Source organism: Schistocerca gregaria, chromosome 5 (assembly GCF_023897955.1).
Source record: "Schistocerca gregaria isolate iqSchGreg1 chromosome 5, iqSchGreg1.2, whole genome shotgun sequence".
NCBI lineage: Eukaryota > Metazoa > Arthropoda > Insecta > Orthoptera > Acrididae > Schistocerca > Schistocerca gregaria.
In genome coordinates, this window is record NC_064924.1 from 479,287,648 (window position 1) to 479,312,946 (window position 25,299).

The 25,299-nt window shown below is 41.5% G+C and overlaps 1 protein-coding gene across 3 annotated transcripts in view; it reads right to left on the reverse strand.

The window, feature by feature from the left end:
- Positions 1-25,299, reverse strand: part of LOC126272279 (uncharacterized) — a 424,623-nt gene that overhangs the window by 123,865 nt on the left and 275,459 nt on the right. Inside the window, exon 1 of one of the 3 annotated variants that reach the window (XM_049975033.1) lies at positions 21,413-21,584. The exons of the other annotated variants lie outside the window; for them this stretch is intronic. The gene's annotated coding sequence lies outside the window, so the exon portion shown is untranslated. Of the gene's footprint in view, positions 1-21,412; positions 21,585-25,299 lie in introns of those variants that run through there. 3 annotated transcript variants of the gene reach the window in all.

The following is a 25,299-nucleotide window of genomic DNA, read 5'->3' on the forward strand; positions in this document are numbered from 1 at the left end:
CGGTGTCGGCGGATAAATATGATATGTTGCCTGTGTTTTTCGGGCATGCATGCATGCTTGTTTCCAGACAACGGGCCTTTGTCAAAGTCGTTTATGCCAGTGATTTCTCCATTTGCAGCCCATGTCGTAGCTGGAATGGTTCCCCATTCGTCTCTGTCCGTATGTGTACAGAGTGGGAGGAAGATAAAACTGGTCCGAAAATATTTACAATTTACTGACGCAGTATTGGCCCTTGTTAATGAATATCACTTAATATTCTGGAAATGGACACCGTTGACGTCGATGCAACGCTGTGTTTGGTTTACCAAACTGTGGGAGACACTTAGCAGCTCTGCCTGAGCGATTGCAGTGATGCTTCTCTTATTGTTCTGCTGTAGCTCTTCCAGAGAGTGGGTATTACTTGAGTACACCTGATGCTTCACTTTGCCCCACAAGAAAAAATGACAGGGAGAGACACCAGACGATCGAGATGACCTGCAGATTGCACTGTCTCTAATGATTGTCTTCTCTTCGCGGAACACCTCATACACTCGTGGCAAGATTATCAGTGCTGTGTATGCTGTTGTTCCGTCTTGTTGAAAACATCCATCTTCTGTGAGTTGATCCACATATGCATAAAACAGTTCCTGGATCTACCGGATAGCATTAAAAGTTTGGCGAAAGAATCATGTTACAATGCGAAGACCAAACACTAATCTAGAGTTGATGCAAGGGCTCTTCAAGGTACTGATGGCGACTTTCTCTTGAGTAATGGTGCATATTATGTGATTTCACAACTCTGAGAGGCTGAACCAGGCGTCATCTGAAGAAATGAAAAACTGAGGGTGCAAAAGTCCCAACTCCCCTTTGCCCTGAAACGACCGACCGAACTCAACATTCGAAAGATTGACAGTTGTGAATGTCACAAAGGTAAATCTGTATGGATCCAGATGCAGGTCCTTGTTTGATAATGTTTCCACACGACAATCTCTGAATTTCCAGTAACGCAGATAAACGGCGTTGAGTTTTTGTCGGAGTTAGTTTCATTCTTTCGTTCACTCGGCAATATTTTCTGAGGTTCGAACTGTTTCCGGAAAGTTGCGGATTTTATTCGCTACAGAGCCCGTTCTGTGCCATTTTGCCACTAATTTTTGCATTGCAGTTTTTGCTGGAGGTTTTGCCAAAACATTTCCAATGTGAAAACTCTTGCACAAACAGTTCGGCACCCGTTTCCAACGAATTGTTCTTCGCATAACACTCGACAAAGAATACGCGCTGTTTTATTGTGTGCGCCATTTTGTTTTGCATTCGGCTGGTCACTCAAGACGCAGAGAAGAAATCTGGACAGAGCACGCGGCAGATGCGCGTATGCAGAAATGTGATGAGCAGTTCTCCTGTTCATTAAAAACTGGCCGAGTGCGACTACGTCTCTCGCAGTGTGGATTCCATACAAGTTTACTTATGTATGTAGACAGTTCATGTGTCCTGAGAATCGACAATCTCGACTATTGTTTCCTGTTGCCGATATCGATACTTGTAAGATATCGGTCGTAGGAATTCCAAACTCGTATCAAAATCTCTACAGTAGTTCCCGAGACTAGCCCGGACACTCAAAAATTAGCGCGCAGAGGAGTTCAGTTTATATACGAGGGTCACTCCAAAAGAAACACACACTATTTTTGTAAAAATACAGTTTTCATTCTGCATGGTTGGAAGTTTTAAACTGTGTAGATACACCCTTCCCGCTTGTTTTCATACCTAGTTCAGCCTGTTCCCGTGAGTGGCGCCATCACAGCATGTCTTCAAGATGGCTGCCACACTTGACGTTCGTCAGAAGCAACGTGCTGTCATAGAACTCCTGTGCTCTGAAAACGAGACAGTGGGAAACATCCACAAGAGGTTGAAAAAGGTGTATGGAGATGGTGCTGTCAATCGCAGTACAGTTAGTCAGTGGGCAAGCAGGTTACGTGATGAAAGTGGGCACGGCAATATTGAGGATTGTCCTCGCAGTGGCAGGCCTCATACTGCACACACTCCAGACAATGTACAGAGAGTTAACGAATTGGTGACTGCTGACACACGCATCACAGTGAATGAATTGTCACACTACGTTGGGATAGGGAAAGGAAGTGTTTGCAGAATACTGAAAGCGTTGGCGTTAAAAAAGGTTTGTGCCAGTTGGGTCCCCAGGATGTTGACAGTGACTCACAAAGAAACAAGCAAAACGGTATGCAGCGAACTTTTGGAACAGTGCGAGAATGGTGGAGATGAATTTCTTGGAAGAATTATGACCAGTGATGAAACATGGCTCTATCATTTTTCACCAGAGACAAAGAGGCAATCAATGGAGTTTCATCATGCAAATTCAAACAAGGAAAAAAAACTCAAAACCACACCTTCTGCTGGAAAAGTTAGGGCTTCGGTGTTTTTCAATTCCAAAGTACTCTTGTTTGTGGACATCATGCCAAGTGGAACCACCATAAATGCTGATGCATATGTGACAACACTGAAGAAACTTCAAGCTCGACTGAGTCGTGTTCGACCACATCGGCAAAAGCAGGATGTTTTGCTGTTGCACGACAATTCACGGCCACAAGTCAGTCAAAAAACCACGGAAGCGATCAAAACAAGTCGGACTGAAAGAAGACATGGAAGCAATTGAGAGACGAGCTGCTAGATTTGTTACCAGTAGATTCTATGAGCATGCAAGTATTACGGATATGCCTCGGGAGCTCAACTAGGAATCTCTGGAGGAAAGAATATATTCATTTCGAAGAACACTACTGAGAAAGTTTAGAGAACCGGCATTTGAAGCTGACTGCAGAACGTAGGGATCCCGAAGATACGATATGAGAAATTAGGGGTCATACGGAAGAAGGCATATACCTGTAGACAGTCGTTTATCCCTCGCTCTATCTAGGAGTGGAACAGGAAAGGAAACACTAGTTGTGGTCAGAGTACCCTCCGCTACGCACTGTACAGCGTTCTGTTATTCGGTGTTTGTGTAGTGAAGGTATGAAACCTATTGAAATTCATCAAAGAATGAAGTTTCAGTACGGCGAAGCATGTTTGTCGCAACAGCAAGTCTATGAATGGAGTAGGAAGTTCGCAAATGGTGTGACCCCAGTGGAAGATTCTCCTTGTCCAGGTCAGGCACAACGAGTTGTGACTCCACAGAACGTTGCAGCAGTTGAAGCCATAGTGAAGAAAAACCGCCGAGTGACACTGAATGACATTGCAGCAAATTTACAGATTAGTCATGGATCAGCAGACCACATTGTGCACGATGTGCTCCAGTTTCACAAAGTGTCTGCAAGATGGGTGCTACGGCAGCTGACTCCTGAAATGAGAGAACGACGTGTTGATGCTTGTGAATAACTTCTTTGGTGCTTTGAACGAGAAGTTGATGGCTTCCTTGCAAGAATCGTTACTGGGGACGAAACCTGGGCTCACTTCCACCAACCGGAAACGAAGAGAGCGAGCAAGGAATGGCGCCATTCCTCATCACCAAAACCAAAGAAGTTTCGAACACAACCATCAGTAGGGAAGGTTATGCTGACTCTCTTTAGCGGCGAAAAAGGCGTCTTTTTGGAGCATTACATGCCTAGAGGAACCAGTGTCATAAGTGCATCATACACAGATCTCCTAAAAAATCGCGGCCTGCAATCAAATCAAAGCGACGTGGATTGCTGTCAGCAGGTGTCCTTTTGCAACATGACAATGCAAGGCCCCATACTGCCCGTACAACAGTTGCAACAGTCACAGACCTGCATTTTGAGTGTCTTCCTCATCCACCATACTCACCAGACCCTGCCTCGAGTTATTTCCATATGTTTAGGCCACTCAAAGACGCAATGGGAGGAAAGAAGTTACGTTCTGATGAAGAGGTACGTCATGCGGTGCATGAGTGGTTGCGCGGACTACCAAAAGAATTTTTTTCTAATGGAATTTATGCACTTTGTAAGCGCTGGAGGACTTGCATTGAGCTTAGGGGAGATTATATTGCAAAATAATACACTTTGTACCACTTCTGGACAATAAATAATATTTAAAAAAATATTTAAAGTTTTCATTTGACTCACCCTCGTATTTCGCAGGCCGCTTTTATTCTGCCTGTACCCGCAAAGCCGCCAGGCGGTATTCAGTGTCGCAGTTGTCACTGATCATAATATTTTTGGCTCGTCGCTGTGTTCTGATGCATAATCAAATAGCAGAAGAATTTACTGTCTAGCTTAAGAAAACGCTGCACAGAACAGCGAAAGACTCCTACAGTGGCGCTCCACCTTGGTACTGTCTGATCGCAAAGGTTGAGATTGTAGACAATATACTACCTGTCCGAAGCACTCTGATTGGAAACAGTCGTGTACGCCATGGTAGATGAACAAATTTAATGTCAAGCTTTCCTGGAATTATTCTACGATTGCAGAGTTCGTAAATAACCGATCTTTGCTCATAAATGTGGCAGATGTTTCTATGGGTGCATTCCCTTGGCAACGAGACGCCACGCGTCGCTTTACTGTAAGGAGAACGAAGTCGTGTAAACCATTTCGTAAACTGTGACCTGCGTGCTTTCTATTTTGTTTTCTTCTGTGCTGGGTTTCCACGACGGAGATGTGGTATCAACCGGCATTCGTCTAAACAGGGGTTGGACATTCTCTAAAAAAACTATATCACATCAGATTCGAACGGAATCTCTCCTACCAGCTCATGTGACAGTTTACTATTCTGTATATTGAGCAGGCCACGAGTTACGCTTTTGATAAGTGTCAGCTGTTCCGGTGTCACATTATACGCTGTGAGATGTGAACTACTGAGATTGGAACATCTGTTTATTTATTTTTTGTCTTGGGTTAACATCTGTTCGTAACATGTTTAAGAGTTACGGGTGTACCTCCAACCGACAAAGGAGAACGAGAGGGAAAGGGGGAGAGAGAGAGAGAGAGAGAGAGAGAGAGAGAGATGCTTACGCTGGCACGTAAACCATACGTGTCGGGAAGAACTCTATACTCGTGCGACTCCTGTCTTCGAACTGAACGCATTATCTCGTAATGGAGGAGGGGTACAAATTGAAGTGGATTCTCTTTTCGTGACAGTAATAACGGTTTCATTCAAGAAGACTTACAGATTCAGAGGTTAGCCTCCAAGTAATAACACTTTAGGTCACCCGTGATGTGTATTGACAGCTAAATGAGTATTTTGCCACGCCTACATCTCTACCTGACCAACGCACAAGGACGCAAACCATTGAATCCCTTGAAGTATACGAGGTCGGTATAAAGGAAAAACTTTTTCTGTAGATGGTAAGCCTTCACACGGTCAGGAAGCCAATTGCTCGAAAATTCGTTCTGCAGCTGCAGGACACGACCATGTTGCAATATAAATGATCAATTTCCTCGTCGGACCATTGCTGCCGATAATAACGTTACTAACTGTTCTCGAAAGAACAGATACCGTTGATGACTGTGCAGCTTCTCTAGAACAAATGCTAATTAACTGAAACCCTCAGCTGCCGACAGGTGTTGTTGGTATACCTCGATGGGGACAGCTGAAAATGTGTGCCCCGACCGGGACTCGAATCCGGGACTGCTGCTTACATGACAGACGCTCTATCCATCTTTTTTCTTTTTTTCCCGTTTTTGTTCGCTTTTGTTCGTTGCATCTGCTCGGGGCGGACGTCGTAAGACATCCGTTTAAGTTCGTTGTTGATCGATTAACTCAGTTTTTTTTATTACAGAAGGCAGCTAACCCTCTGACCGAACACGCTGAGCTACCGTGCCGGCGATCTATCTGAGCCACCGAGGAGACAGGTAAAGTGCGCTGCAGCGACTTATCCCTTGCACGCTCCCCGTGAGACTCACATTCCCAACTGTCCACAATCTGCATACGTAATGTACCTAATAGATATTTGCCCATTCACTCATTACTCGCGCACACTAAGGTGACGATTTTCATAAGAGTTCGGGCAACCTGTGCGCATTCGCACAGACGAAGGTCAATGGCTGGGTAGCCTTTAACTATATATATGAAGATAGTACCTGTTCTGAAAAAAACAGGTACCATTGATGACCGTGCAGCTTCTCTAGAACAAATCATAATTAATTGAAACTCTCAGCTGCCGACAGCAAACATCTATCAGGTACATTACGTATGTAGATTGTGGATAGTTGGGAATGTGGGTCTTACGGGAAGCATGCAAGGGAGAAGTCCCTGCAGTCGCGCTATTCATCTGTGTCCTCGGTGGCTCAGCTGGCTAGCCGGCACGGTAGCTCAGCGTGTTCGGTCGGAGGGTTTAGCTACCCTCTGTAATAAGAAACTGAGTGAACGGATCAACGAACAACCTGAACGAGTGTCATCGGACGTCCGCCACGAACAAATTCAACGCAGAATATGGAACAAAATGATATAAAAAAAGACAGATAGAGCATCTACCATGCAAGCAGGTGATCCAGGGTCCGAGTCCCGGCCGGGGCACACATTTTGAGCTCTCCCCATCAAGGTATATCAACACCTGTCGGCGGCTGAGGGTTTCAGTTAATTATCATTTATACTTTCAATCATTATCTGATCTACAGTACTTTCCCAACGCCCTGGAGATAGGGACTCATTAAACCTCTACCCGAAAAAGAAACTGCCACAAGGCTTTAGAGTACATAAGTCACGATCAGCTTACCGGTTACTTAACATTCTGGATTAATACCAATACGGTTTCCGAAAAAATCGCAGCACGGCGATTGCCCTCTTATTAGTGACTGAGGAACTGAGACAAGCAATGGGCAAAAAACTGACGACGATTACGTGCTTTTTCGACTAAGCTCTCGACACTGTCGACTTTGGCATTCTATGTGCTAAACTCAAAACTTTTCTTCAAGTGCTGTGCAATGCTTCCACTTATTCCTTAATACCGCCAACAGTGTGTAATGACCGGAACAAAGACGTCACAATGGAAGAATATACAATCAGGGGCCCCAAAGGATCAGTGTTGGTTCCACTACTTTTCTTATTATATATTAAGGATATATCTGCTACTACCTCCCACTGCAAATATCATTTACATGCCGATGACCTTCAGATATACCTAAGTAGAAGCCCGACAAATATGCGCGCAGCCATCCAGAACATAAATGCGCACTTCTCTGCTTTATCAGAATGGAGGCAGAACATAGGTTTGAAACTTAACCCATCTAAAGCTCAAACAATATTAGTTGCTTGCAGAATACTTATTACTCTTCTGTTCCGAAAATCTCTTCCACCCTTAACCCTAAAACAGCACAGAAGTCACCTTTTCTACTTCAGCAAATAATTTAGCATTCTCGACCGTCATCTAGAATGGACAGCACACACAACTGCCTTCTGTAAGAATGTGTCAGCATCACTGTATTCGTTACAGAAATATAGAAAGAATACTTCCTCTCGAGTTTAAAAAGAAATTCGTAGAGTCATTAACACTCCCCATCCTCGATTGTGGTGATTCTATGCTCCAAGGACTTTAGTATGAGAGCTCACACCGGCTGGAACTGACGGTGAATGCTTGTGTGCTATTCAATTCTGATGTACGCTATTTCCACTAAATCACTCCTGCCAACGAAAAACTGTCATGGCTACGTGCCGATAAGCGTAGAGATGATCATACATTTGTTTGCTGCATCGTCTTCAGCCACTGCAATACTTCCTATTTATCTTCAACCCTTACACTACTACCTCAACAACACAGCAGAAATACTCGTTCCGAACAAATTAAAATCCTCTCTGTACCACTACACAACACTGATATATTCTCTAAACATTTTTCGAAATCTTATTCCTCAAAATATTAGAGAAATTAAGATTCTTTCAAACTTCAAGAGATGGCTATCTCTTTTGTAGCTCACTCTTTTCAACCAACCATCCCCATCACCTTTCCCTCCCCTTGTGTACAATCTACTGAAATAATCTTGTTTGCTAGCAACCACTGTCACTTTCATTTTAATCCTCTCCTTTGTCAGTGTCCCTTCCACTTTAAACAAGGCTTCAAAGGTGCTAAACTAATGAACATCATTCTTAATTCCTACATTATTTTATCATCATTATTAGTGTTACTATTATTATTATTATTAGTGCCAATTATTTTCATTAATAATGCAAATTATTATTATTGTGATCGTTCTGTATTTTTTTTGTATGGTACGTTCCTGCTTATATGTAAGAAAGGGCCTTAAGGCCCTGATCTGGTCAGACTAAATAAGCAATTAATAAAATAAATAAATATTATTAGCAGAAATAGAATAAATAAATACTGCTTACGGACGCTCTTTAAAAAACAGAAACGCAGATGCCCAAATTATTGCCTATGGATCCTCACTGCATATTTCTTTCAAACAATGTATGTGTGCTACAGTGAATTTTATTTTCAAACGTGTTCAGTTCAGACTTTGTCACTATTAGAATTGCAAGATCCTTCGGTATTCATCCAGTTGCGGAGAGAGAGATGTGATGAACTTTTTGTGAGAAGTGTAATATACAAGGTAATATGCAGGTGGACATGCAACTCCTTGACATTTAGATTAACAAAACTGCGATGCAATCACTAGTGTATCTTGTAGTCACAGCTTCTTCTATGATTAATACTTACAAAGCTACACACACACACACACACACACACACACACACACACACACACACGTTGTCTATCTCTACAGAAAAAAACCATGGCGAAGCGAGTAGCATTCTAGACTTGAGCTGACTTATACAGTCCTCTGTCTTAAAGAAAAGATTTTTTTAATTTTTTGTGTGTCCATTGGCTTCAGTTTAAATTTTTACAAAGTAATTGTAGCCGTGTAAGTTGTTTCAGTATCGAAATAAATCATTTTAACACTGTTCAGATGTTGTATTAACAATGGTGGGTCGGGAGATATACCCTCCTTCTGTAACATCGGAAGCGAGAGAGGCTGCCAGTGGATTTTTTCTCCAGTATTCTTCTAAGAATCTTACATATTATAGCAAACGGTATGGGTTGGTAAATCGACTAGGGAGCAGAAATTGGTTGAACAGCACGTAGGAGAACACGGAACAGGAAGTGCAAAAAATCCCATGACTCATAGCTAGAACTGTCTGTTCGCATTCGGCAGAGCTCAAGAGTACTCACGTGTTGGCAAGCATCGTTTAGAATCTCGTGTACTAGGCCGGTGCTGCTAATGCTTTCGACAGTTCGAGCTTCAGCTGACTTCTAGCTTGGCAATCAGGCGGGACAACCAAACAGTGGCACAAAATAGCCACCGACACACATCATTTCTTCACTCCACTTTATTTACATCAATAGCCAATTTTCTGACTCTGATAATCTGACACAGCGTAAGTGATACTGAAAGTATATTATTAGTTTTATGTTGATCTTCAAATTACATGAATTGCTGCTACTCTTTTACGAATATCAGATTTTAAAAAATGCCGAAACTGAGTAAAATGTTCGTTGCCCATTTTTATATCTGTCCTTCATCACTACAACCGACCTGCTCACATTGGCGGCCACTATCCAAAGTTTCTTTGTAAACGAACACGTTGCTAAGGAAGTTATTAAAGTCCATATTTTGCAAGTGATTGTAGTTGTTAAAATCAGACATTCTCCTTTAAATTGCTCATAACCATCATCAACACTCAAAGCATAAAACATTTATGTTACTTGTACATCAGCTTCACAACTATTTGGTTTCACTATATATCTCGAACTTCTATGATGTAACGCATTAAACAACTGTAAAGTAGGAAATATGTAATTAAAGATTATTCTTTTACATCACTAATGGTCCCTAACAGAAATCTATCGCACTTGTTTCTTGTGGAAAATTGAATAAAAAGGTAAAATCAGTTACATGACGAAATGATAGAAACAATATTCGCAATACGAAGCATGTTGCTGATACGCGAAACAGAAAGTGACGAAAAGTACGCAGTTGAGATAATATCAGTTTTATAGGAAACTGACATTCAGCATTGAAATTGCATCACAGAATGCAGTGAGTTATTTAAACCTCACATTAAATTGTTGTTGATAATTTAGACACATTTAATTTGTTTGTAAAACAGCTGGCACTTTGTAACTTTCAGTACTGTTTGTTAACATAAATGATTAGACTGGAGAGATGAATACATCTGGTTAATATTTCACCGGATAAAATTTTTATACAGAGCATGTTATCAATGTCAAGGAAACGTGGCTAATGGCCTACTTGCTATGGTGTAGTACGAATATAGAGATAATGCGGAAGTTAACAGCAGGTATCTAACCGTGGTGTACATAATAGTCTCTGTACGGACAGATACACATTAAATTTCAATATATCACATAAGTCTTTAATTTCTAGAACAAGTATACACAGGGTGGTCCATTGATCGTGACCGGGCCAAATATCTCACGAAATAAGCGTCAAACGAAAAAACTACAAAGAACGAAACTTGTCTAGCTTGAAGGGAGAAACCAGATGGCGCTATGGTTGGCCCGCTAAATGGCGCTGCCATAGGTCAAACGGATATCAACTGCGTTTTTTTTTTTTAAATAGGAACCCCCACTTTTATTACATATTCGTGTAGTACGTAAAGAAATATGAATGCTTTAGTTGGACCACTTTTTTCACTTTGTGATAGATGGCGCTGTAATAGTCATAAACATATGGCTCACAATTTTAGACGAACAGTTGGTAAGAGGTAGGTTTTTTAAATTAAAATACAGAACGTAGGTTTGTTTGAACACTTTATTTCGGTTGTTCCAATGTGATACATGTACCTTTGTGAACTTATTTCTGAGAACGCATGCTGTTATAGCGTGATGACCTGTAAATACCATATTAATGCAATAAATGCTCAAAAGGATGTCCGCCAACCTCAATGCATTTGGCAATACACGTAACGATATTCCTCTCAGCAGCGAGTAGTTCGCCTTCCTTAACGTTCGCACATGCACTGACAATGCGCTGACGCATGTTGTCAGGCGTTGTCAGTGGATCACGATAGCAAATATCCTTCAACAATCCCCACAGAAAGAAATCCGGGGACGTCAGATCCGGTGAACGTGTGGGCCATGGTATGGTGCTTCGACGACCAATCCACCTGTCATGAAATATGCTATTCAATACCGCTTCAACTGCACGCGAGCTATGTGCAGGATATCCATCATGCTGGAAGTACATCGCCGTTCTGACATGCAGTGAAACATCTTGTAGTAACATCGGTAGAACATTACGTAGGGAATCAGCATGCATTGCACCATTTAGATTGCCATCAATAAAATGTTACCAAGTGATCGTCTAAAATTGTGAGCCATATGTTTGTGACTATTACAGCGCCATCTATCACAAAGCAAAAAAGTGGCCCAACTAAAACATTCATATTTCTTTACGTACTACACGAATATGTAATAAAAAAGGGGGGTTGCTATTTAAATAAAAAACGCAGTTGATATCCGTTTGAGACCTATGGCAGCGCCATCTAGCGGGCCAACCATAGCGCCATCTGGTTTCCCGCTTCAAGCTAGACGAGTTTCGTTGTTTGGATTTTTTTCGTTTGATGCCTATTTCGTGAGATATTTGGCCCGGTCGCTATCAATGGACCACCCTGTATATTTCTATCACATCATACTGAGTGAAACATTAATCATGAATTAATGGGTAAAGATTAGTTGTAACATTGTACGATGACTCTTCATTTGACGCTACCTACATTTGCTATGACCAAACACGTCGTCCAGTTAGATACCTTTAGTTGTTAAGGTTCGGCGCTTGCACACTAGCATCTTTCTCACGGTCGCTTACATATTATCTAAATGTTACCTAAGAATACAAAATTTTGTTATTAATATATCAGTGCCAGTAAAACATTAGCCGGCCGGAGTGGCCGAGCGGTTCTAGGCGCTACAGTCTGGAGCCGCGCGACCGCTACGGTCGCAGGTTCGAATCCTGCCTCGGGCATGGTTGTGTGTGATGTCCTTATGTTAGTTAGGTTTAAGTAGTTCTAAGTTGTAGGGGACTGATGACCTCAGAAGTTAAGTCCCATAATGCTAAGTGCCATTTGAACCATTTAAAACATTCGCATTGCCTGCTTTTAGCCGGTATGTCTTTTTAGTTATACCATGTGGTTGTAATTAATGTGCAGCTGCTCAGAGAGAGGTCCAGTGTGGGCCGTAATTGAGGTATGGCAGCGAAACTTGGTTGATATTCTAATGCATTAATGCAGAATCGATTTACTTCGGAAAAAGATTAGTTCAATTTTGGCCACCAGGTGCAAACATGACGCTGTGAATGCAAGAGAGACATAAAAAAATGTTTTCGTATGTCATGGATTAGAAATGGGACATGGGCAGAAAAGGTCAAACAAGGGAGAAAGGCAAAATATTACTTTTATTATTAATCCAAACTTATACTAATTGTTTAACATGTGCACCAAAGGCATCGATGAGATGCTGTACAGCGCCAGATTTGCACCAAGTGACCAGAAGTGGACCTAATTTTTTTCAGCATAAATTATATCAGCATTAACGCAGCAGCATATCTACCAAGTTTCGCTGCCATTCTATAATTATAGCCTACGTTGGACCTCCGGAGTAACTGCACTTTAATTATAACAATCCATTATCTTGAGGTATCGTCTCTTTTTTTACGTGAAAGATATAAAACAACGCTGATCATTAATGGAATTCTCGCGCAAGAACATAGTTGAGAAAATTAATCGCTCCGAACACCAGAGTGAAGTAGCGACGAATTTCTTTGGTTTCTTGGCAACAGAACGCCTCGGTTCATTTTGCACTCCAAGCCTTCTAGAAACTATTTTATCAGGCGACGTCGCGGGAAGTTATAGCTTCGGACTGGCACTAAATGCTTCAGGTCCCCGTCCAAACTATCGCTTTCCCTTCGTGCTTCTGAACCACTTCGCGAGAATCACGTTACACTCTCTGAACCGAGTTCATGGTCGTTGCCTAGTATTTTGTCTCCAACACCGAGCCTCGAAGCTAACAAAGCAAGTGTGTTCTGTACTCTGCAAGAACTATTCTTCTCCAAGTTGTCCCACAAGACTGAGCAAACACAGCCAGTTACTGTTATAATACACGTAGCTTTTCAGTCCCTGTAATGTATAAGTGTTTTTGTTTGTCGAGTTTGTTATATTGTATATTTATTGATATATCATTCTCTCATGTGTCAGTGCAAGGATTGGCTAGCCGCTCTTCACCCGATGTAATTCATAAAAAAAATAAATCACAAAAGCCATTGCAGGAGACGAAAGTAGTAACACGTGACAGACAGAAATCGTAGAACCGGGATACAGTTCCAACACGCACACTGGATTTACAATCTGAAAGAAGCTTTCCTAAAGGTCTCCTTCATCTAGAAACATCTTTCCTTTTCGCCTTTTTTCTCGTATTTTTGAATGGATTATTGTAAAAGGAAACAAACCTAATTTGCTGTTCAAATCATCTACTATTCTTTCCTCATACTCAGTGACTCTACAATCAAAAATTTCCCACTGCTACATTTTGGTATATTCCCCATTTTTTGTCTCTCGTATTCGACCATGAAAATTATTGGACGTTAAAAAAACACGTTCGGCATCATCCCTCCCTTTTCTCCAGTTTGCCTCTTCATAGTAATTTTCTGAGGTTCCAGCGTAATTTTGCATCTTAAAGACATTAGCATCAACACGATTACATACGTTCTGCCATTCATTATTGTATTTTCTTCTCCCCGTTCCCCATTTGTCGTTAACAGTTTTTCATGCGAAATAGAACTGCACACTCAGGGTTAGGGAGGATTTAGCGTTTTGTTGTGATTTGGAAGATGGTATTTCCAGAAATCCTTGGAGCAAGCAAGCCACAATGGAATATCATAAGATGCAAATTTACAAGGGATTTATTTCTAATTCGTTTATAACTTGCTGTAAAACGGGCCCGTTTGATTTCATACGGGCAGTAATTCTTTAACATGCATGGAAAGCTCTACAAAGGCATAGAAAGTGCATGTTCATCTCATTATTTTATTGTCTGCAAACCAGTGTAGTTAATATAGTAACCAACAAGTATTTTTATGATAAACACTGAAAAACTCATTTGCATGTTTTATCGGGCGTCTGTGAGACATGGGATGAGACAGTTTACAGCTTACTATGAAATTATTTTGCTTTTAAACATATCTTCTCGCTAAGTGCTAACCGATTAACTCACATATCAGTATAAAATATTTAATTTAATAACAAAAAATAAAGATGTCATTATGCACTACATTGAGTTAAGAGTTTATATGAAGAAATTCTAATTTGGAGTGGAAGAAAAAACCCAGAAGGAATAACATGACTTCGTTTGTAATCTATGTTTGCTGTCAATGCGTTTTCTATCATTAGGTCAATTGTTAAAGACTTAAATAGACAGCATTATACATTCATTTGTGCACTAAACTTAGTTTAAATTAAGAATAATGACGAAAGTCTTTCTCCCAGTATTGTAACGTGGGAACTGTTATTCTTCCTACATTATAGTTGATAATTTACAACAGATTATCTGAGGAAATTTCTTATCGTGAGTCTATAGTCAAAATACCTTACTCCTTAAACGGCTCTTTTTTTAGGTTCTCGTGCGAATATTATTCTTACATGTAATTTTTGTAGCAAAAATTTTCGTTTCTCAAAGTTAAGTTATCTCAGGATATTATTGAACAAAATAAGCAAAGTATGTCAACGTTCTGAGTAGTTTCTCCGCCTTAGTTGCAATGACACAAAGTGCAAAATATCTGGTCTGGGTTAATAACAAATTATCATTCTTTTCTAGTTTTAAATCTCGCCAATGTATACAACCAAAACGTTCTTAGAGTCTCTATGGTATAAACTAGTCTTTCATGTAGCACTAATCGATGTATAGAGTGGAACAGACAGCAAATATTTAAAAAAATATTAAGAGACGCCATTTGTAAAAAAACCTAAATAATTCTTTGAAGGATGAATGTAGAGTTTTCTCTGCTACTGTTTTTCTATTCAAATTGATTCTAATAATCGTGAACTGTAGAAAAGAAACTTTTTCCTTGATGTGCTTCAGCAGAGAGATCATTTATATGTATGGGGAAAAACAGTATTCATCAGTCAGTACTTAAATTCCTTGTAAAGAATCCAACACCTGTTAAAAAGAACCATCTACTATTGCGTAGTAATAAAGGAGATTTTGTAAATGAAGGCAAGATGTCTTATAACTGATCCATGGGTGTGATTTAATCGTCCATCGAATGTAAGGCTACAGGCGATTCATAACAAGATCGATATGTTGTTGCGGTCTTCAATGCAAAGAGTGGTTTGATGCAGCGCTCCATGCTATTCTATGCTGTGCAAACCTCTTTATCTCCGAATAACCACCAACTTACATCCTCCTGAAAATGCTTACTATACTCATCTCTTGGCCTGCTTCTACAATCCCCCCCCCCTTCCCGCCCCGACACAAACACATCACACCAATTCTAAATTGGTGATACTTTGATGTCTCAGAATGTGTGCTATCAACCGATCCCTTCTTATAGTCAGGTTGTGCCACAGTTTTCTTTTCTCCCCGAGTCTATTCAGTACCTCCTCATTAGTTACGTGATCTACCCACCCAATCTTCATCATTCTTCTGCAGCCCCATATTTCAGAAGCTTCTATTCTCTTCTTGTATAAACAGTTTATCGTTATCGTTTCAGTTTCATACATGACTACACTCCATGCAAATACTTTCAGAAAAGACTTCCTAACACTTTAATCTATATTTAATGTTAACAAATTTCTGTTGTCCTCCCCACCTTAACTGCTGAACAGACACGTGGAAACGTGCCGCGACTTGATTGAAATACGGAACGCAGGTAATTCTTTTCTGGAAAACATCATCACAGATGACAAACTGCCTATTGGCTTCTGTCTCTAACCATTAGTTGAACGTCGGCCGAAGAACCCGAGACAGAAGCCAATAGGCAGTTTGTGAACAAGTGGCCACGAAAGCCTTAACAATTTTGTATCATCACAGATGATGAACCGGCCGGTGTGACCGAGCGGTTCTAGGCGCTATAGGCTGGAACCGCGCGACAGCTACGGTCGCAGGTTCAAATCCTGCCTCGGGTATGGATGTGTGTGATGTCATTAGGTTAGTCAGGTTTAAGTAGTTCTAAGTTCTAGGGGACTGATAACCTCAGATGTTAAGTCCCATAGTGCTCAGAGCCATTTGAACCATTTTTGAACCGATGACGAAACTTGGTCTTATCAGCGTGACCCTACAACAAAACGACAAAATGCTGAAAGTCATATGAAGGTTCATCGCTTTGTAGACACAGTCGACATTGGGTCAACGTGACGCACGAGTTGAACAACTTCCCAAAGAATAGCTTTTCCGACTTCCATTTAGCTGCACTCAAGAAGAACACGCAAAGCATTAAAATCGCCATATTATTACTCCAAACTCTGAACATTTTGGACTGACGGGGTAGACTGCTGTTTGAACTTGTCCCTGAAGTCCATGTTTTCATTGAAAACAACCTGTTTGATCTTGTTACAAGGTTTTATGACACTTACTGATTTCAAAGTCTGAGTAGTAAGAGTTTACTCTTCTAGAAGTAAGAAAAAGTAAGTTGTGATTTAGAAGTGGTTTAGACTTTCCATTCAAACTTACTGACGAGTCATCCAGTATTTAAAAGGCCAGACTGAGATAAGCATATAGTGCAGAAGATCCGTTGGTGAAATCTGGAAGCCGGCCGCGGTGGTCTCGCGGTTCTAGGCGCGCAGTCTGGAACCGTGCGACTGCTACGGTCGCAGGTTCGAATCCTGCCTCGGGCATGCATGTGTGTGATGTCGTTAGGTTTAAGTAGTTCTAAGTTCTAGGGGACTGTTGACCACAGCAGTCGAGTCCCATAGTGCTCAGAGCTTTTTTTTTTTTTTTTTTTTTTTGAAATCTTGAAGTCTGTGCAACTTCGCCTTTTTAGAGAGAAAAATAAAATGGTTCATCTGGCTCTAGGCACTATGGGACACTTAACATCTGAGGTCATCAGTCCCCTATGACTTAGAATTACTTAAACTTAACTAACCTAAGGAGAACACACGCATCCATGCCCGAGGCAAAATTCGAACCTGCGATAGTAGCACCAGCGCGGTTCCGGGCAGAAGCGCCTAGAGCCTCTAGGTCACAGTGGCCGGCTGCACTTTAGACATACCAGGGCATGAACGAGTAGTTATTTGTAAGGCTTTAGACCGGATTACACTGCCAAAGATCCTTGAGAAATCTTTTACAAAAGCTATGACCACACTACCAACGTTTACAATATTTTTCATAAAAGAACAACGTTAAGATTTTAGAAGACAGTTTTTATTAAGATCGTTGACAAATTTCTTTTACTGTGCACCACAGACCTTCGTGTGACCTTCTGTAAGGACTTCAGAGAACTTGAAAACAAAATTAGCCTGCAGTTCTTACAACGAAGAAACAAAGAGACTCTCTGGTATTTCTTCAATCTTAAAAGCGATCCATATTACGACTTGTATTTTACAGGAAACTACGAGTATACGACTTTTCTGTAATGTGTGTTAAATCTTATGGCACTTAACTGCTAAGGTCATCAGTCGCTAAGCTTACCGGTACAAACTACTTAACCTAAATTATCCTAAGGACAAACACACACACCCATGCCCGAGGGAGGACTCGAAACTCCGCCGGGACCAGTCGCACAGTCCATGACTGTAGCGCCCGAGACCGCTCGGCTAATCCCGCGCGGCTTACTGTAATGTTAGCATTACAGGTGCTATAAAACTTCAGAGTAATATAAATTGATGAAACATCTATATAAAACGAAACGAAATAATCTGTTGGGAAGGAGGCGTGACTGTAAGTCCTCCTTCAAAAAAGAAAATTTACATCGTAAGTAATGTAATATGCACAAATATCCAAACTCTTCTGCGAGGAACTGATTTACAAGGGATTAAAGGTAAAGTGGACATCACTCGAAGATTGATTAGAACACCACAAGTGGGCTTTACTATGCATGGTGTTGCTGGAAGTTATATGTTTCCATCGCATACCCAACCACGCCGAAGGCTGACAGTTTGGCTAAATACGAAGAATTTCCACAACGGAAGGTAACATTAAGTGACTAATAAATCCGATGACCGACAGGGGACAGACCTTCGATTTAGAGTCTGATGTCAGCATTTTTTGTGATAGTAAAATGTAAGAGCATTTATGATACGTTAAGACTTACCACAGAACGAAACACATGTCATGGCAGACAATGAAAGCACAAGTATAGGTTTTTCACATCATGAAAGACTTTTCTCAGCTTTAGGTCTCTCCTTTCACTAGCATCTTCAGTTTTCGTAAATTTCATGGTAGGCGATGGTGAGTCCTACTTTCACGTGGTGTGACTGCCTTCATTCTGCTTTAAACACCCTAGGTTTCCAAAACCGTTGTACTGTTTTCCTCTAGATTTTTCATCTCTTTAAAATGATTTATACTTTTTACCTCTCTCTTGAGATTTTTCATGGCATGGAGTTAGTAATTCAGCCAGTAAGACACACTTAAAGATAGGAAGATAGACGGATAAGAAGCCTAAGATGGTTTCTAAATGTCACGAAAAACCTAAAGCTGTCAAACTGAAACAATATTCGAACCACGCCCCTATTCTATTATGGGGCAGTACTTATCTACTAGGGAGCGAATGACATTGTTAGCCGGCCGCGGTGGTCTCGCGGTTCTAGGCGCGCAGTCCGGAACCGTGCGACTGCTACGGTCGCAGGTTCGAATCCTGCCTCGGGCATGGATGTGTGTGATGTCCTTAGGTTAGTTAGGTTTAAGTAGTTCTAATTTCTAGGGGACTAATGACCACAGCAGTTGAGTCCCATAGTGCTCACAGCTATTTGAAACTTTTTTTTTTTTTTGTTGACATTGTTAACACTTTGCCAGGAGTTGTTAGTGAAACCTCCGTAAAGTTACGATTACTCAAATCGTGGATTTTTTCTTTCACTCATTATATAATTAGCGCAAGGCTACCGTCCTCATGTGTGTTACATTTATACCTCACAATTTGCAGTGTCACCTGCATCCTTCTGTACAGGTTGACGATGTTTGCTACTTTGGATGTCAACGGACAAATATTACACTATATTCAAACATTGTGGTCTTGACACGGTGTTGTATGCGTGTGTGTATGCCTCATAGACTTTCAAAATACCCAGCATCTTCAGTCTATGTAAAAGGACGAAGTTGATTTTTGAACTCGTTGACTAATGTAAGTCAAGAACAAAGCACCTAGGATGTTTCCGTGCTCCCAAAACACATCGCGTTAATTAAAGACAGCTTTCTGCTAGTGATTACTAAATGGTGGATTATCATAAGCCTGAAAAGTCACAAAAACCTTCATTTCCAGGAGGGAAATACCGTATCGCATCGAACATAAATCTCACTTTTTCTCCAAAATTTGGACATGGAGAAATTAGGGCTTAGCTGCACGATCCTACAAATACCGATGTATTTTCGCATCATAGGAACTTCAACTGTAGCACTTGTTCTCTGTTCCGAAATGGCGCCAAAGCAGCGGTAGCTAGTATTTGTACATTAATCATTCAGCATGAGGTGGCAACTCCATCATGCAACAGTTGACCGCCTCGCTAAGGGTAGCATTACGAAGGGCAGTTTCGCCCAACACTAATCCCGTACATATATTTCAACTCGGAAGCCAAGCAAGCTGGTTACCACGACTGGAATTGTGAACGGGGCATGCATCCCAGCACTACAAGGGCGGTCAAAGAACCGAACGTCTTTTATCGGCCATGGTTCACGTCGGCGAAGCTTAGTAGACGTCACGTCACCTCTCTCCATACGCATGAAGTTGGGAAACTAGTGTTACTCCGCCCACCTATACCGGTTGACAATAATCGCTCCTGGACAAGGGTCTTAAAAAAAACTGGTCTCTGGGGTCTGTCCTTCCCTGTAAATGTAACTGCTTTACTTCACCGGTTTGATTTATGAATGTGTTATTTGAAAAGACGCCGGTATGCAGCTTTACCACCTATTAAGTTGTGTGGATCTTGTCCTCCCATAGAATCAGCTCGGTTCGAAAACTGGGACGTCTGTGTTTTTACTTTGAATTAAGAACTTATCTTTGTAAAAGACGCCGTTGTCCTGTTTTCAATTCCAAGTGGCTGTGAATGTCATTCTCCTCTAGAACCGGCCAGGTTCGAACCCTGGGTCGTAATTTTTTATTTTTTTAATGTACCGAACTTGTCTTTGTACTCCGCTATCTTATCAATGTTCAAGTATGAAAACTGCAGGAACGTTAACTTGGCACCGGCTTAACTACTGCTGGCTGGCTGGTGTTCGTCTTTAAGCGATTTTATTTTATATTAAAAACTTATTTTTTGTACATCGAAATGTTTTATTATTCTACTGTGGAAGCTACATTACTATAATAGGCACTTTATTTGCAAGTGATTGAGATAAGTATTACTATTGTGCTCACAATTCCCCTGTTTTACGCGACAGGACAGGCACAGCTTTTCTTTAACTAATGAGTGAAACTTAGTTTTCATCAACAAGCAGTAACGTCGAAAGAAAATCGGAAACACTTCTGGACTGGATGCTGTTACGGTGCAAACGTTAAGCTAGCAGTTATTCGCTATGCAAAGAGAACGTCGAATAGAGAAGCTTTCAAAAGGTGTGGTTCAAGAAGTGCTTTGTGTCCAATGCCCTGCACGGTAGTAGCAAGGACAAAGTCAGCGTGACGAAAATAGTGACTGTGCTGAAACAAATACGCGGTGGTCAAATTAACTGCGATATCGATGTAGATCGATATTTCTACGTAACTTAAGTAGAAAATAAAAAATGCGATTAACAGTGACCATATTGTGAGCAGTTTTCCAAGTGGTTAATGCGACACAAATTGCCCAATATTTAGTTTTCCTCTTCTTCCTCCGCCCTTCAAAGATTAATGTTGCGGCCTATATTCGGGCCACTGCGGAAGTTATGGTAGTCGTTGGTACCACTGTCAACCGATAGTGGGATGCTGAATTGGAATTCTGTCAAATGCTGTACATTTTATGATTGAAAGGACGGGAAGAAGAGCCACCCTGCATCGCGAGACATCGTGAGAACCTTCTTGATTGAATAAACTGCACATTGACACCCAACCTACTAATTGGTGTCAAATAGAAAGGCTTTCACTAAGCTGTAATCCACATGAAAATTTATTTAGAGCCTGTTACGCACTGCTATGGTTAACTGTAGGTGCGGGCGCTGACTCCTAATGACACAGGCACTCGTGCCACCAAAGACATAAGTCGATCAGTACAGTAACAGCTCTCCATCGTAGTGTTCGGTATTCTCACAGCAGCAGAGACCACACGCTGCCGGTGGACGGAGTGGCGATCAGCACCCGACAGCCGAAGATGCAGGCGAGTCCGCTGCGATGCGTGCACGCGGACATACCTGTGCGTAAGGTGATGCGTGCGGCGGTCCGGCCGAAAATAGCCGCGCGCGGCGCTGCCCGGGAGGCGCTGTGCCCGGCTGCTGCTGACGCTGCTGCTGCTGTTGCTGTTGCTGTTCCTCGGCGCGGCGAGGGCCCCACTGGCGGCCAACAGTCAACAGGGGCGCCACCACCGCCGCCGCCGCGGCAGCCGGCGGAGGTAAATTTAGGCCCCCCACCCCCCGCTCCGCCGCCGGCTACCACACACGCACACGCGTTGCATTTTTTTGCCCGACCTCCGTACTGTGCTGCCGCGGTCGCTGACAAAGAAAACGACCCGCGCGGTCCTAAAAGAAGACGGCTCTCTCGTGGATTCTGTTCTTGTGTTCCTCGCCCAGCGACGCAAACCAACTGCACTGTTCATGTCTCACCAGATTAGTTCCATTTACAAACAGATCCTGGGAACAAATGACTCTCCCTATTCGCATTTGCTTACAGCGCCAAAATTTCAGAAAAAAATATCAATAACTCACAAACTTATTTCTCTAATTTGTTACACTTCAAGCAAGACAGGTCCCGCAACGAACGAGATTAAGTTCTTTCGAGTTCAGTAACTGTCTGTTGATGTCGGTGTGTCGGACCTGAGCAGGCATTTAAGTCTGTGTGCCATCAAATTCTAATACGTGCTGAAATTCTAAGGCGTAGAGTTGCTCTCTACCAAAACTACAATTCGGTAGTTGTGGTATACTACATAAATGACTTAGGATTACCGGTAGCATTGGTAGGGAAAGAAATATAAATGAATGTATACGAGAGCAACTGGAAGCTGATGACGTATCTTTAGTCTTTTTCTTTGTTTCGTTGTTTGTTTTGCGCACTATTAGAACCGCTCATCATTCAGTGTAGTCCGCCGGCGGTTCTAGGCGCTACAGTCTGGAACCGCGCGACCACTACGGTCGCAGGTTCGAATCCTGACTCGGGCATCGATGTGTGTGATGTCCTTAGGTTAGTTAGATTTAAGTAGTTCTAAGTTCGAGGGGACTGATGACCTCAGATGTTAAGTCCCATAGTACTCAGAGCCATTCAGTGTAGTCCATTGTATGCATTACAGAAAATAAATTGCACTTTATTAGTAAAAAAGCATGCCTAATTTAAACGAAAGGAAAACACCTAAGATTGGCGTTCTTTTACAGAAGCTCGAAATTTAGCGCGGTCTTCAATGTGAGATGCTTACAACAGTTTCCACAACGAAACTACGCCTCGACACCTGTTAAAATACCCAAAAACATTCTGCTCGTATGTAAAGTATGCTAGTGGCAAGACACAGTCAATGCCTTCTCTGCTCGATAGCAATGGAAATACTGTCGATGATAATGCTGCTAAAGCGGAGTTATTTAACACATCCTTCCGAAATTCCTTCACCAAAGAATATGAAGTAAATATTCCAGGATTCGAATCTATAACATCTGACAACATGAGTAACTTAGAAGCAGATATCCTCGGAGTAGTGAAGCAACATAATAAACGCAAATCTTCCGGTTCAGATAACATACAAATTAGGTTCTTCCACAGTATGATGACGCAATAGCTCCATATTTACCAATCATGTAAAACCGATCTCTCGACGTAAGATGTACACCCAAAAACTGGAAAGCTGCACAGGTCACGCCAGTATTCAAGGAAGGCAATAAGAGTAATCCATTAAATTACGAGCCCATATCATTAACGTCCATATGGAGTAGGACTTTGGAAGATATATTTTGTTAGAACATTAAGAATCACCTGGAACAGAACGGTCTATTGATACATTGTCAACACAGATTTAAAACACATCGTTCATGTGAAATGCAACTAGCTCTGTATTCACACGAAGTGTTGAGTGCTGTCGAGAAAGGATTGCAAATTGATTCCGTATTTCTAGATTTCCAGAAGTCTTTTGACACAGTACTTCACAAGTGGCTTGTAATAAAATTACGTCCTCACGGAATATCGTCTCACTTTTGAAACTGGATTCCTGGCTTCCTGTCAGAGAGGTCACAGTTCGTAGTAACTGACGGAAAGTCATCGCGTGAAACAGAAGTGATTTCTGGCTTTCCCAAGGTAGTATTATAGACCCCCTGTTGTTCCTTATCTACATAAAAGATTTAGGAGACAATCTGAGCAGCCCTCTTAGGTTGTTGGCAGATGACGCTGTCCTTTATCGCCTAGTGAAGTCGTCAGGAGATCAAAGCCAATTGCAAACCGATTTAGATAAAATATATGTATGGTGATAAAATTAGCAATTGACCCTACACAATGAAAAGTTTCAGATCATCCTCATGAGTGCTAAAAGGAATCCGTTAAACATCGGTTACACAAATCTAAACACTTGGTAGGATTAATGGGGTACATCGAGAAAGTTTAGAGAAGGGCAGCAGGATTTGCACTATCAAAAAGTAGGGTAGAGAGTGTCACGGACATGGTACAGGATTTTGGGTGGACAGCATTATAACAAAGGCGTTTCTCATTGCGAGAGGATCTTCTTATGAAATTTCAAACATCAGCGTTCTCCTTCGAATGCGAAAGTGTTTCGTTGACCAGACCTTCACAGGGAGAAACTATCATCATAATATAATAAGAGAAATCAGAGCTCGCACAGGAAGATACAGGTGTTCTTTTTCCCCTCGCGCTCCTCGAGAGTGAAATAATAGAGAATTATTGCTAAGGTGTTTTGATGAACCCTCTACCAGGCACTTTACCTTTTTGTTGAGTAAATGCAGTTTCCCAGCACTATATGATAAATCTGTATTGTTTTCTTTGTTTTTACTACAACATCCTCGTTTCACGTTGCAAATAATCAATTTTCGAATAAAACGTGAATTTAACATTGAAAATTTCAACTTTGCTATAAATGCTGGTTACTTTTAAGTAACAGATATGAGGATAACTGTGTAGAAAAAAAGTTCTGTACGTTACCTGGTATGTTACACAGTATATGTTCAGTCAGTTTCTAGGTGGTTCACGGATTCCGGTTTTTAGGGGAATCTAGTAAGACACAGATCGCATATGTAAAGAAAGGGATCGTTATGAGGTAGCGCCAGATAGGTATGCAACACACCTGTCATACCGGTAACACGGATACGACCTTAACTGACCAAAGCTACCTGGAAACTTCCGTACTCTGCGCTTACTTTTACTTTTAGAATTGTACCTAACGGGCAAACTTTAACAAAAAGAATTCTGGATTACTAAATATTTCAGCAGGTGAGCTCCAAAGTTCTGTATTAAGACATTTCTTGTTTATAATTTATGCGAATGACTTGCCTAGTGCTCTACCGTGCCAGTCTGTTCTTTATGCTGAGATCACTGTCAATACGGCTGAAAGTGCGTTAAGAGAACCTAATGGAAAAGGGAGGAAACAGTCTTGCAGTATGCAGTACCAGGTTAAAGATAACTTATAAGCTGTAAATGAAGATGAAACTGAAAATACAATCTTATTTGTAGCTTATGTAGCTCTGAAACTGATTGTAGGTCTATTAAACTTCTTGCTGTAAACTTGGTCTCTAAATTATCATTTGACCGTAAGTCTATGATTAAACATTCAACTGCGAAGAGTCTTCTTTTTCACTTTCTGTTCTAGTCCATTTACTGGCTGTTACAGATCGCAACTTTTCCTCAGTCTTCCAGAGTCTTGGTTTCCTTATGGTTTGTATTTCTTGTTTTTTCTGTTAATCTTTCAGGTCCCATTCTTTGTAGACATGCAGTCCACTTTCTAGAATGAAGTTTGGATGGTAGGAGACGAGGTACTGGTGGAATTGATGCCTTGAGGACGGGTCGTAAGTCGTGCTTGGGTAGCTCAGACGGTAGGGCACTTGCCCACGAAAGGCAAAGGTCCTGAGTTTGGATCTCCGTACGGCACACAGTTTTAATC